A 13,526-nucleotide genomic window follows, 5' to 3' on the forward strand; every position below is an offset into this window, starting at 1 on the left:
TTGTTTCTTATTAAATTAAAATACAACAAATTAAATTCTTTTTAACAAAAAATATATTTTTAAGAGTTTAATAATCATTAATCATTGTGAAGGTTTATATATTTTTAACTAACGTGTTACTGAACTATACTTGGTTTTAATATTTACGATAAACTGTAAAAACCTCTTTTCATAAAGCACTGAATTAAACTTAATTAAACTTGAGAGAATTCAATTGAATAAACTTTCATCACTTCTTTACAAATGAATAAATAGTTTTTCATCTTAACAGACACTAAAATCGATCTGTCTTGGTATCATTTTAGTTAAAACAAGTTAACTGTTTTTAACTAAAGTTTGAAAATATTTTCATAGAAATAACACGTATTTAAAAAATGTGAAAAAATTAACTTATCACTTATGTAAATTATCTGTTTACATTGCTACTTTCTCAACTTTTTTTTGTTTATTCAATATTGAATGAAGGCAAAGTATACAAGCTAATGTAAGCAGTTAGACATCAAATAAGCATATAATGTAAAATTTAAAAAACAATAATAGTTAATAACTATAGTTAAAAGTTGTAATAAATATCTTAAAAACTTATTTATCGGTGACCAATAAGCTTATTGTTTACAATGCTAACAAGAGAGTTGAAATAATAAATTCAACAAACAGTGAGTTTTCTGCCACCTTTTGTTAAAGATTTTATCAAAAAGATAAAAAATTGACATTTGAATACAATTTATAAACAGACGCTAGATATAAAATGAAAAATCGCAGGTTTAGTTCTGTCATCACTTAATCTATCAATTTTGATCGAACGTTTATTCAATTTTTTACGAACACTTTTTTTTTCTTGACTACTTAAGTATAAAATTTAATGCTTGCAACAGTTGAAAGTATAATAAACATTTAATAACTGAAAAAAATTAAAATTTAAAAAAGATAGTGTTTAAATATAGACTTTTTATAACTATAAAACTTACAGTACTGAAATGCTTTTTTACAGATGTGAAAAACTGCATGTTGTTTACGGATTTTATTATAGAAAAAAACTTTTAATTAAGCTTTTAATTGCACTTTGATAACTCATCGATTTCGCTTGTAATATACAAATTTAAACCAAAATTAAGTTCTGTAATAGCATAGTATCAAAATATAATTAAAGTATTAATTTACTTTTTTTTTTAAATATAGACTTAAGCAGATTTGTACCACCACAATTTTTCAATGTTAAAGAAATGCTATTTTGTGTTTAGTTTAATTAAAAATTGCTTTTGATACTATTAACAATCATTTTTGCATAAAGTATAACTCATCTAAAATAAAGTAATAATAATATATACTCTGTAAAGAATGAAGATAAAAAAATTCTCGTAATATTATAAAAACCGATTTCTTTTTTTTTTGCTTAAAATCCTTTTATTATCATCCAATAAAACATTTTTAAAAACAGTATAGATAACTAATATCTTTTTTTATTATCATTTACCTAAGTTTTTTGAATGAAGTAGTTAAATAAGTACAATACTCTCAGTTTCTTTTAATTAAATTACAATATTTTAAAGACCGATCAAACCGAGCACAAATATACATGTTAAATATATACGTAATTAAACACTTTTTTATAAATGTACTAAAATATTTCACTTTGGTAGAACGAATTACTTTGAGTTCTATGAAGGCACTACTATCATTAATTGTGATTTGGATGGTTCAACTAGAGTGCTTTATGAAAAGAGGTTTTTATAGTTTATCTTAATATTAAAACCAAGTACAGTTTAGTAACACGTTAGTTAAAAATGTATAAACGTTCATAATGTTCATGATGTTTTGTTTCAAAAGCATCAAAAAAGGTACCTTAATAATTTCAATTTTGTACATTTTTAAAACACTGATGTTAACTTAAAACGACGCAATTACTCTTGCAGTGCTGATTCTATGCTTGGTAGAGGATACAAACTATACTAATTTAAATTTATAATCAAAATTGTTAAGGTATTTGTTTTCTGTTTCTTAATTAGTAGGGAAAAGTTTATTTTGATTGGTACTAATTAAAAATTCTAGTTTTCAACGATTAAAAGATGAAAAAATAACAATCTAAAGCTTAGATACTTGACGAAATCGATTACTGTTAAAAACCTATTATTTATTAGTTAGTGAATATTTTTTTTTAACTTCTACATTCTTTACATACTGTTTACATTTTTTTTTAACCATCACCTTATTTCTAAAATAAACATAAAAAAAGACCTCACATGTTTATAGAACAACTTTTTTTAGAAATAATAAACTAATAAAGTAATGAGGTGATTATTTTCTTATTTTATAGTTCGTGTAACACCCTATAGATAAAAAAGGTTGGTATAGCATTAATTACTAACTTTGTTAAGTTGTAGAAATAAAGTAACAACATGCGAGTTGTCACTTACAAAATCGTTTCAGCCTTTTAAGTATCATTCTGTCTACTAAAACGGTTCGTATTTTAGTGCAGCACTGTTTTTACTTTTAACAGATAATTCTAATCCTTATTTAAATACTTTTACTGGCGTCACTTAAGACTCGACTAGATAAGTTTCTGTTTGCATACTTTTTTGTAAGGTAAACTTCAATAAAAAAGTTCAGAAAAAAAGCTTGTTTACTGATGCATTGATTTTAAAATTAAGCAGCGTAGAGTGCTTTTAGATAAACACGTTAATCTTAAGCTTTAGTTACATCTTACAATTTTTGTATTTATTTAAACAACCACAAAAAGTAAATCCTCCTTTCTTAAATCACTGAAGAGATATTTGCTAGAAAACAGATATTAGATTCATTTTAAGTTTAAAAGCTAAGAATTAGTAAAAAGGTATACTGACAAATTCGACCCCTGGAGACCATTCTTTTAAACAAACAGGACTCTGTGTGGAATTTTGTGTCTTTGCAAAAAACCTGCGAAGCTGGAGCGAACCTCTTCTGGCCACGAAGATCCAGAGCGTAAACATAGAGACTTCAGCTGTTGCCCATGTAGCAGGATATCACTCTTCACAACAAAACAGCTGTTTTGACTGCCATAATTTAAGATAACCAAACGTTAAGCATTAGCACAAAGGCCAGCGTACCTTTTTTTTATGCATGCTATACTCTGTACTCTGCTATACGGTAGCAAACACGGACGTTGTCTAGTGTGCAGAAGAACACAATCAAAACTTTTCACCTACAATACATTCGTCGCATCCTTAGAGTTGCATGACAACAAGCAGTCACCACCAAGTGTTGAGACGTACTAGTCTTACCACCATGTACTTTACCACCAGTGCAGGCTTTGCTAGCTCTGTCATGTTCTGAAGATGGGTGATGTGCCAATCCCAAAGTCTCAACTGTATTGCGAATTGGTGGTTGGCAAACGCAACCAATGTCGTCCAAATTTCGTTTTAAGGAAGTATGCAAGCGCAATCTAAAAGGCTTGAGTATGAAAACTTATTAGTGGGAGTTGCTTGAAGGCCATGCCTAATGGAGATCTACTGTACACAAAAGACTGAAAGAAGAGGAAAAAGAATACTTTAAGAAGATACAGAAATGAGAAAGAGAATAAATTTTGTTTATTGTTTATTTATTTTTGTTTATCATCTGTTTATTTTATTTATTGTACCACTGTGCTTAAAATTTATTATAATTTTTTTTTTTTTCATACCATACCACATATTTAATAGTTAAAACTATCTTTTCAAAAAACTGTACCACAAGTAAAGCATTTAGAGTATATTGACATAGTATTGCTATATAAGACCTAAAAATGTACATCTAATATATGAAAAAAAGTATTTTAAAAAATCTAGACATTTAATATTAAGCATAAAACCTTGAAACTTAATGGATATTATTATAGTTTTTTACATTTATTTAAAGTAGAATATCTGTATAAAAATGTATCTATTAAAGCGTTTTTATCGAAATTTTCATTATATTGTTATATAGACATATTAAACAAAAACTTAATTTAGAAAATATTAAAAAAGTTATTATATCTAAATTAAACCTACTTTTCAAGAATCTATATCTATTAAAACAGCTTAATAATAATAAAATAAATAACAAAATAATACAAAATGTAAATGTGATATGAGTGTAACTAACGTAAAAGTTGATCAGTAATTTTTTAGTTAAAATAAAATAAAAATTAGTACTAGAAAAACTTATAACCTATGAGTTTTCTAAAAAATTCGTACATCAAATGCTTAAAAGTATAAACTTGAATTAGAAGTCATCGTGGAAAGTTTTAAAGGAAAATAATTTACTTAGAAAGTATTTTTATGAGAATTTTACTTAGCAATTCAAGTTAAAATAATATAAATTGTAATTAAGATAACAAAAAAGTTAAAAAAAAACAAATCTCGATGACTACTGTAAATCTCGATAACAAATATAAACTATACAGAGATAACTAAACCGAAATTCTTCAAAAAGTTTATTATAATTTTTATTTAAAAACAACAAGGCTAATAGAAAAAAATATTGTCATAAGTTTAAAAACAAGCTTTATTTATTTAAGGTGTTTATGTTTTGTTTTGACGAAAAACACATTGTGTGTGTAACAAAACTTTTTTAGAAATATTCAAAAACGGTAAAAAAAATTTTAATTTATTTTTGCTAATTGTGTTTAAATTTTGTTTATTTTTTAACAGTGTTGTAAAACTTTGAGTGATTTTTATATTAATATTATTAAAATATACTTAATCCATTTATAGAAGTTAAAAAGTTTAAGTAGCATATTTTAATTACTTTATTTTAAACGCTTATTTTAGTTACTTTCCACTAATCAAATGTTCTATCTAAGATTTTTTTTAAATGATTACGATTATTTTTCTAACAATTTATGAGCAGTTGTTAAATCTACATTCTTTCTCAGCAGATTTTATAACATAATTGGCTGAATTTTTAGGCTGTTTTTAATGTTCTTTTAATACTAACATGAAAATTTTAATAGCAAAGTTTGAAACATTTTTTGTATTTGAATGAGCTACATCCTATAAAAAGGTGCATATAATCTCTCATAACGAGGCATTTTAAACTGACACCAGTAAAATACAATGCTTTTAAAGTCTACGAACCATTAAAAAAACTATTTAAAATTTTGAGCATAAACTTATTTAAACTTCATAAATTTTTTTATTTTTTTTTTTCTTTTTTAAAAGTTAAAACAAAAATAACTTCAAGGAAACTCTGAATACAAAAAACGTGTAATATTTATAACGTTGTTAAAAAAAATAATGTAGTGAATATTACTTTTTCATTTCCTAAATAATAAATACATTTAAATTATTAAATTTTTAAACTAAACATTTGCTTATCGTAGTATATAAGATATAGAAGGTTAAGTTTTAACTAAAACTTTTGTTTAAAACTAATAAAGTTTTTCTTTCTATCATTGATCAATAAGTCTAAGCAAAATAAAAACGTTTTCTACAAAACTTTTTTTTAAGTTTTTTGAAATTTAAAATTTTCCATTTTTATACAAAGGATCTACTAAATTATTTTTCTACAACTTAAAAAAATAACTAAAACCTCTAATTTTTAAATGCATAACATACCAATTATAATATTAAACTATTATTATCTGATTTAAAATTTAACTTACAAAAGTAAGAAGAAAGTTAATAAAAAGATATAATTATTAGTACAAGTTGATAATATTAACTTTATTACTTTAATTTGTATAGTAACTTCAAAAGCTATTTAGTTTTTATTTAGTGTTTACAATGCTAACAACAGAGTTAAAATAATAAATTCAACAAACAGTAAGTTTTTGAATGATTCTTTTATTCAAACTTTGTACGAAACACTGTTTTTTTTTTTTTTTGAATACTTAAGTTTAAACTTTAATGCTTACAACAGTTAAATATATGAAATATATTTTCTGATAAAAAAAAAATTAAAATTTTGTTCAAAATGGTGTTTAAATAAAGACTTTTTATAACAATGATAATGACAGTATGTACTAAGAAGTTTGTGTAAAACTGTGAAATGCTGCATCTTGTTTACGGAATTTTTAATAGAAAACTCTAGTTGACTTTAAACGTTTCTATGCTCCTAAGTTTGTTTTGTACTTTTAAATAAGCTTTTAATTGCGCTTGTAATATACAAACTTAAACCAAAATTAACTTCTGTAATAGTATTGTACCAAAGTATAATTAAAGAATTAACTTACTTTGTTCTAAATATAGACTTAACCAGATTTGTAACAACACAACTTTTCAATGTTATAAAAATGCTTATTTTTCATTTAAATATGCTTTTGATATCAATAACAATAATTTTCTGAAGAAGTATAACTCATCTAAAGTGTAATAATAGTTGTAAAAACTCTGTAAAGAGTGAATTATATCAAATAATTTTCTTGTAATACCATAAAGAACAATTATAGTTTTGTTATTTAAAAATCATTTTGTCACCATCTAATTAAACATTTTTAAAAACAATATACATAACTATTATTTACGTAAATTTTTTGAATAACGTAAATAAATAACTACATAACTCAATAAATAATAGAAAAATTTTAAACATTTTCATATAAAAAACGAAACATATCCTTTAAAAAGGTGCACATAATCTCTCGTAACGAGGCATTTTAAACTGACACAAGTAAAATACAATACATTTAAAGTATGTTTTTGAAGCATAAAAAATATTTAAAACTTTGAGCATAAACTTATTTAAATTTCATAATTTTTTTTTACTTTTGTTTTTCTTTTTTTTAAGTTAAAACAGAAACAACTACAAGTAAACTTTGAATATAAACAAAGTGTAATGTTTTTAAAATTATAAAAAAAAAAGAGTCTAAAGATTATTACTTTTTTATTGCCAACAATAAATTTATACATTTAGATTATTAGATAAGTTAAAAAAAAACATTTGCTAACAGTTTTATAAAAGATTAGAAGATTATGCTTTAACTTATCGTTTTACTCAAAATTACAAAAGTTTTTCTTTCTATTCTTATAATCTAAGCAAAATAAAAAAGTTTTCTAAACTAACATTTTTCAAGTGTTTTGAAATTTGTATTTTTCTTGTTTTATACAAAGGAGCACATCTACTAAATAACATTTCTACAACTAAAAATTTACTTAAAACCTCCAATGTTTAACTGCATAACATATTTACTATAATATTAAGGTATTAAAATCTTGTTTAAAACTTAACTTACAAAATTATTAAAAAATGTTTTTGATAAAAAATATAAATATAAGTACAAGTTGATAATATTAAATTTATTACTTTGATTTAAACAGTAATTTAAAAAACTTTTTAATTTTTAATTAATATTTACAATGCTAACAACAGAATTGAAATAATAAATTTAACAAACAGTGATTTTTCTGCCACCTTTTGTTAAGCAGCATTGAAAAGATAACGAATCGACATTTGAAACACATTATGAAAGGTTGCTAGATAGACCAGGTTTAGTTCTGTCAAAACTTAGTTTATCAGTTTTAATCCAAATATATTTAGAAAATTTCTACAAAATACTAATTTTCCGACTATTTTAGAACAAAATTCGATGTTTAAAATATTTTTTTGTAATGAATACAATTTATAGTTTAAAAATCTAAAATACTATGCAGAATAGTGCTTTCTCAAATGTAACCCATAAGAACAATAGTCCATACTATAAAAATGTCGAGTATAATATATTGATATTGAAAACTACAGTTAACTATGGATTTTATAGAAAACAACTCTGGTTGACTTAAAGAGTTTTGTACTTTTAAATTAGTTTCTTTACTTTAACTAAGCTTTTAATTGCACTTGTATTACACCAATCCGAAATTAAGTTCTTTAAAAGCATAGTAAAAATGATACAGATAGTTAATAATCTTTGTTATAAATATAGAAATAAGCAGATTTGTAAAACTCAACTTTTATATAATCAATAATTACTTTTTTTTTATAAAATGCTTATCACACTTTTAACAATCATGTTTTAGTTTTTATGAAGTATTTGAAACTAGATTAAATAGAAGTATGAACTTTGTAAAAAAGGAGTTGTATTTCAACTCTTTTTTGTAAAGAAATAAAAAAACTCATTTTAGTTTCTTTACTTCAAAAAATTTTTCAGGTTACTTTTATATGATCTAATAAAAGAAGTATAAATACAATAATAACAGCAATCTTATATTATGTTATTGTATAAGCATTTTTTTAAATATTTAAGCGTTTAAAACTTTTTTTTTATAAATTATATCGTTTTTAAAACTGATTAAACCTAGCAAAAATATATTTCTTTAATCCTTTTGTATATGACCACTTTTTTAGTTTAGTTAAACTAAAAGGTTTTTTATTGTAAGTAAAGTGAAAGTCATAAGCAAGTAAAGTGAAAGAAAATATTAAAGTAAATGCTAACAACTACATAAAAGCTTGCAAATTAAAAAGCAATGTTTTAGTAATATTTAAAAAAATTATATTGACATCATTTGTTTAACTTTAGTATTTCGGCAATTTTATATTTTATGTTTTTATATTTTGTTAAAATGTTCAAAAATGGTGTAACTTAGTAACTTGTTAATCAAAAAAACAAAAATATAATGATTTGTATAAACAGCATGAAAAGAAACTACGTTGAAGCTTTAACTTTACACGTTTCAAAAAACGTACATACTTAGTTAAAACAAAGCAATTACTTATATAATGCTGACTTAAATATTAGACTATGTCAATTATTTTAAAACTTTTGGATTTATTTAAATAGTAAAGTTTTGTTTTGTATATAATTCATTTAAAGAATTACTATTAAACCACTTTAAAAATTATTCGTTTCTTAAATAAAAATTTTAAACCAATTGAAGTATTTTTTTTACAATAATTGAGTTGTTTACAATAAAAAAATTATTAATTTTCAATAACAAATTAGTTTTTCAATTATATTTGAAAATACAAATTTGTTTAAATAAGCATATTAGAGTGTATATTTAGTTGTCTTGTACTTTAAATACAAAAAAAATTCAAAAGTTTATTTTTTAATTTAAAGTACGTAAAGTAAATCACAAATTAAGCACTTGGTAACGATAACCTTGTTAATCAAGATTCTCTTTGTTAAGTATAAACATAAAATTAATTTGTTTATTGATAGTTGATTGGATTTTCTACGTTGTTTCACAAAAGGGCATAATTTGTTTACATTAAAAACACTTTATGGTACTAAAACAATTTAATCCTATTGACCTGTAATTCGTAAACTTAAACAGTAAAAAATTTAAGCTTAGAATCAGAAGAACTTTTTTATTCAACAGAACAAAACAACTAACGTTTTTACATACTTGTTTATTAGAATGTATTATAAAGTAAACGCTATTACCGAAAAAATTACGTTAATACTAAGATAGTTCTAAAAAAAACACAAAAAAATTCAACTAATTAAAAAGTTAAGAAATACAAAATTGATTCAAAATAGTTATACTCGAATGTTATAGTCTTCAGCCTAAAATATCAACTACTGGTTCAAAGAAACTGCTCAATTTATGAAACGTTCAATTAGTAAGAAAAAAATTTGAGCATCGGGTTAAGTATTTACACTTTTTGAAACACACCCAGTTAGAACTAGAGGTGATAAAAAACAATCCAAATACAATAAATTTTGATGGACTGATTATGAAAATAATTTCTAATTAGTAAGGATAAACTATTCCTTGTTTCAAGTATAAAAACAATCGCTGAAATTTAAACATCTTTTCCTGTGTATATCACGGTACTAAGGTTACATAGATTTAATCAAAAAGTATGCATAAAAATTTTAAAATGTCTATTAAAGGTAGTTCTAAAAACTTTAAAACTTAAGGCATTAAATGTTAATTGGTTAAAAAATCATTTATATTTTTTATGGTCTTAAATAAAACGCCAGGGTCTAAGTATTTGGTATCAGTAGAAAAGTATTTTAAATTAAGTAGTGATAGTGTTTTAGACTTTACGTTTTAACAAAAGTAATTTTCAAGATGTAAATGACTTAAAGATTTCCAATACTTTTATTACATTTTTACTGTTATAACTTATTATTCTTTTATTTTTTAGCTAGTTCGATTAAGTTACTTATACCACCTATAGTTTCTGTTTGACTAACAGTTTAAAATGTTTATATACCTTTTTAGTGTTCTTACAATAGATTTTACATATTTATCAGCAAGTTTAACTTCAGTTTTAGAATGTTTTTTTTATTTTAAATTGGCTTATTTTACAACATGCTTATTTTGCACGGACTATTGTGATGTAGTAAAAATCTTAACATATTCGAGATATTTAACTTAGAAAATGTTGTAGTCTAAATAGTAGCTTTGTTTTAGTTTTGATTATGCTTAGGTTTTTTTTTAAGTTAATTTAACTAAAAAAGCCACTTTTTTGTGCTTAGAATTTTTAAACTCTAAGAAAACACAAATATTATCAAACTTATTAATTTATTCAAAACTTAATTAAGTTTTTTAACTATTTTTTTCTATTGTTTGTCACAGTTTGAAAATTTAATACATGATTGTAAAAATTGAAGTAAAATCAAATTTATTTTAATTGATATTAAAAACAAAAAAAAATTAAAAAATTATACAAACTGTATGGTTAAGTTTTGTTGTAGAATGTAGACCTATGCTTTTAATCTAAAATGCATCTTATAATTTGCTAGTTTATCGTTTTTAATACAAATACAAATAATTAATTCAATTGGTATAACAAAATGCTATCATAAAATTTTCTAGAAATACATAAACATACATTCTTACTTGTTGTTACTGACCTTATAGTAACTCTTAATTGTTTTACGTTGTTTACAAAAATTTAAATTCTTGTAATCTACAGATTACTCAGCAAAGCAAAGTAAAGCAAAGTTTGTATGTAATAAACATTATCTAATATTTTTTAGTTTTGCTCATTCTTGTTTGTTATAAAACTTCGTTTCAAATAAATATTTTAGCTAAAAAATTTAGGAGGGTTAATTGCAGTTTTACAAAACATTGTCATAAAAATTGATCCAACCTTTATATTGTATTTGAAAAATGTTTCTTTTATAGCTGAAAATGATAGTTTTCACATTAATTGACTAATTTTTTTTCTATATCAAACCTTTGAAAAACTTTTAAACAAAAAACGTTATAAAAACGTAACACATTTAAAAAAAAGTTTAAGTTTGTTACATCGAGACATAATATATTACTTACTGACGATGCATTATTTATCGCAAACTTATTTACGAAAATCTGTATATTTTTACATACAAAACAACAATAGAATATATATAAATAAAACCTTGTTACAAGCATGAATAAAAATTATTGGAATTGTTATATTGTTGTTCAATTTTTCATAGAAGCTTTTCTCTAAAATTTAAGATTTTGTAACTTTACATAATAATGATTTATTTAAATCTTTAAATAAATAGTAATATACTGATATTAAGTTATAAAATCTTTACACAAACAATATTTGATATTATATAGCTGTAAGTTTTTAATAAATTTCGAGAGTTTTAAGTAAAAGAGGTCTTTTTTCGCTTATGAGATAAGATTTTGCTGTTTTTTCTTCATAAAACAAAACAAGTAAGACAATTTAAGCTTATTTTAAAATAATATTTTGATATATAATACTCATTAGTGGAAAAATTGATTATACACATATCTACAACTTAATTTACATTCAAGTTATTAATCTTTAATTAATTTATTTTATGATATTTTTTTTATAATTAACTGTTTTTAAATATTTTTTAATTTAAGATTTAGGATGTGTTAATAAAATAGTTTTTATTTATCAACTATAATTTCTTAAGTAAAACTTATTTAAAACTTTGATATGTTGATTATAAAAACGTTGATAACGTAAGAAACTGTAAAACACCAAGAAAACTTACGTTTAAAAATAAACAAAACTTTTGTTGTTTTTATTAGATAAAAATAGATAAAATTTGAATACGGAAATAAAAGCCATTTCCACTTTATTTAGATCTAAGCAGTTGTTGGTTTTATTTTATATTTATTAATTTTTTTTTTTTTCATAAAAACATTCTTTATTTTAAGACCTTTCTGAAGTACAAATTTTATTATTAAAAACAGTTTTTATTTCGGTAATATATAATTTGATTTTCTATAAAACTAATAACGCTTTATTAATTGTAGAACGTTTTGTAAATAGTTTTTGAGTATTACTTATAAAAACAAAGTTTTCTCAATCATTATATTTCATACCTTTAAAATAAATATACTTTGATTTTTTATTGCTTTAATTTTCGTCTAATGCCAGAAAAAATAAAAATTTTAGCTATGCATACAGTTTTATAATATATTGTTTACATAAAAACAAGCGACACGTAATTTATAAAAACAGATCAATGTTTTAGATATTTATCTGACTGCTAAAATAGTTCTTATAAAACTTCAACAATATTTAATCTTTTAACAGACAATTTTAATCTTATTTCAAATATTTTTACTGACGTCAATTCGATTCAAATAGTTGAGTTTCTGTTTGCTTACTGTTGCTTGAGACTAATTTAATGTATAAAGAAGTTAATAAAAAGCTTATTTACTGATGCGTTGATTTTAAAGTTAAGTAGCGTAGCGTACTTTTGGTTATACAACTTAAAACTAAAATTTAAGTCGTACCTCGAAACTTCCGTATTTATAAAAACAAACACAACTAGTCAAAATGTCTGCGGCTTTTTTAAAGAATTCAGTAGATTTTAGACAAAACAAGATTCTTTTCACGTTTAAAAGTTAAGACATATTAAGAAGCTATACTGAAACACAAGTGTTTAAGCTGAACAAATACTAAAAGAGGTCGTTTTTAATTAAATTGCGCGCACTGTGTTTTGGTACAGTGACAGAGTCATTGATATATCAGACCTTGAAATGTTTTCGAGTTAAAACAATCACCGAGAAAACCCAATGTACAGCGACTTTTAAAGTTTGGTGTTTGGTATTTCAAACTAAACTATACCTTTACAACTTAACATTACACATAAGTATGTGTGGAAATGTTTATACTAAAGCGTTCTTATATCTGTTTCCTTTAGATATTATCAATTTAGTTTACTAGTCATAGTTTTTTTATACTGAAATTAACTATTTCAAAATATGATTAAAAAAGAGTTCATAAGAATTTAACAATGTACTTTGCTTAAGAATATACAATATACTTATGAGCTTGTTAAACCACCATCGATAGATGTTAAAAAAACTCGTTTTTCTTTGTTAAATAGTTAATAGAGTTCCTTTAAAGATGAATAGAAAACACACCTTTTTAAAACTTACAAATCTATTTGTTTAGTAAACGATAACAAAGCTACACAAATAAAACATTGTCATAAGCTTCACCTTCTGTAGCTGTTGCTTAATTGGTTTATATTACAAAACGGAAATACATGTTATTTTTGCTTATAAAAGTAGACAAAAAGTATATAATTAAAAAGTAACAGTTCTGAAATTTTCAATTTCTTTACTAAAATATCAATTAAATATTAAACGTGTTGTTATAAATTAAGAATAAAATTTAAGTTATACTTATAAATTTTTATTAAATAAATACTTACT

The sequence above is a fragment of the Thalia democratica genome, chromosome 3, assembly GCF_965202585.1.
Source record: "Thalia democratica chromosome 3, ktThaDemo2.hap1.1, whole genome shotgun sequence".
Lineage (NCBI taxonomy): Eukaryota > Metazoa > Chordata > Thaliacea > Salpida > Salpidae > Thalia > Thalia democratica.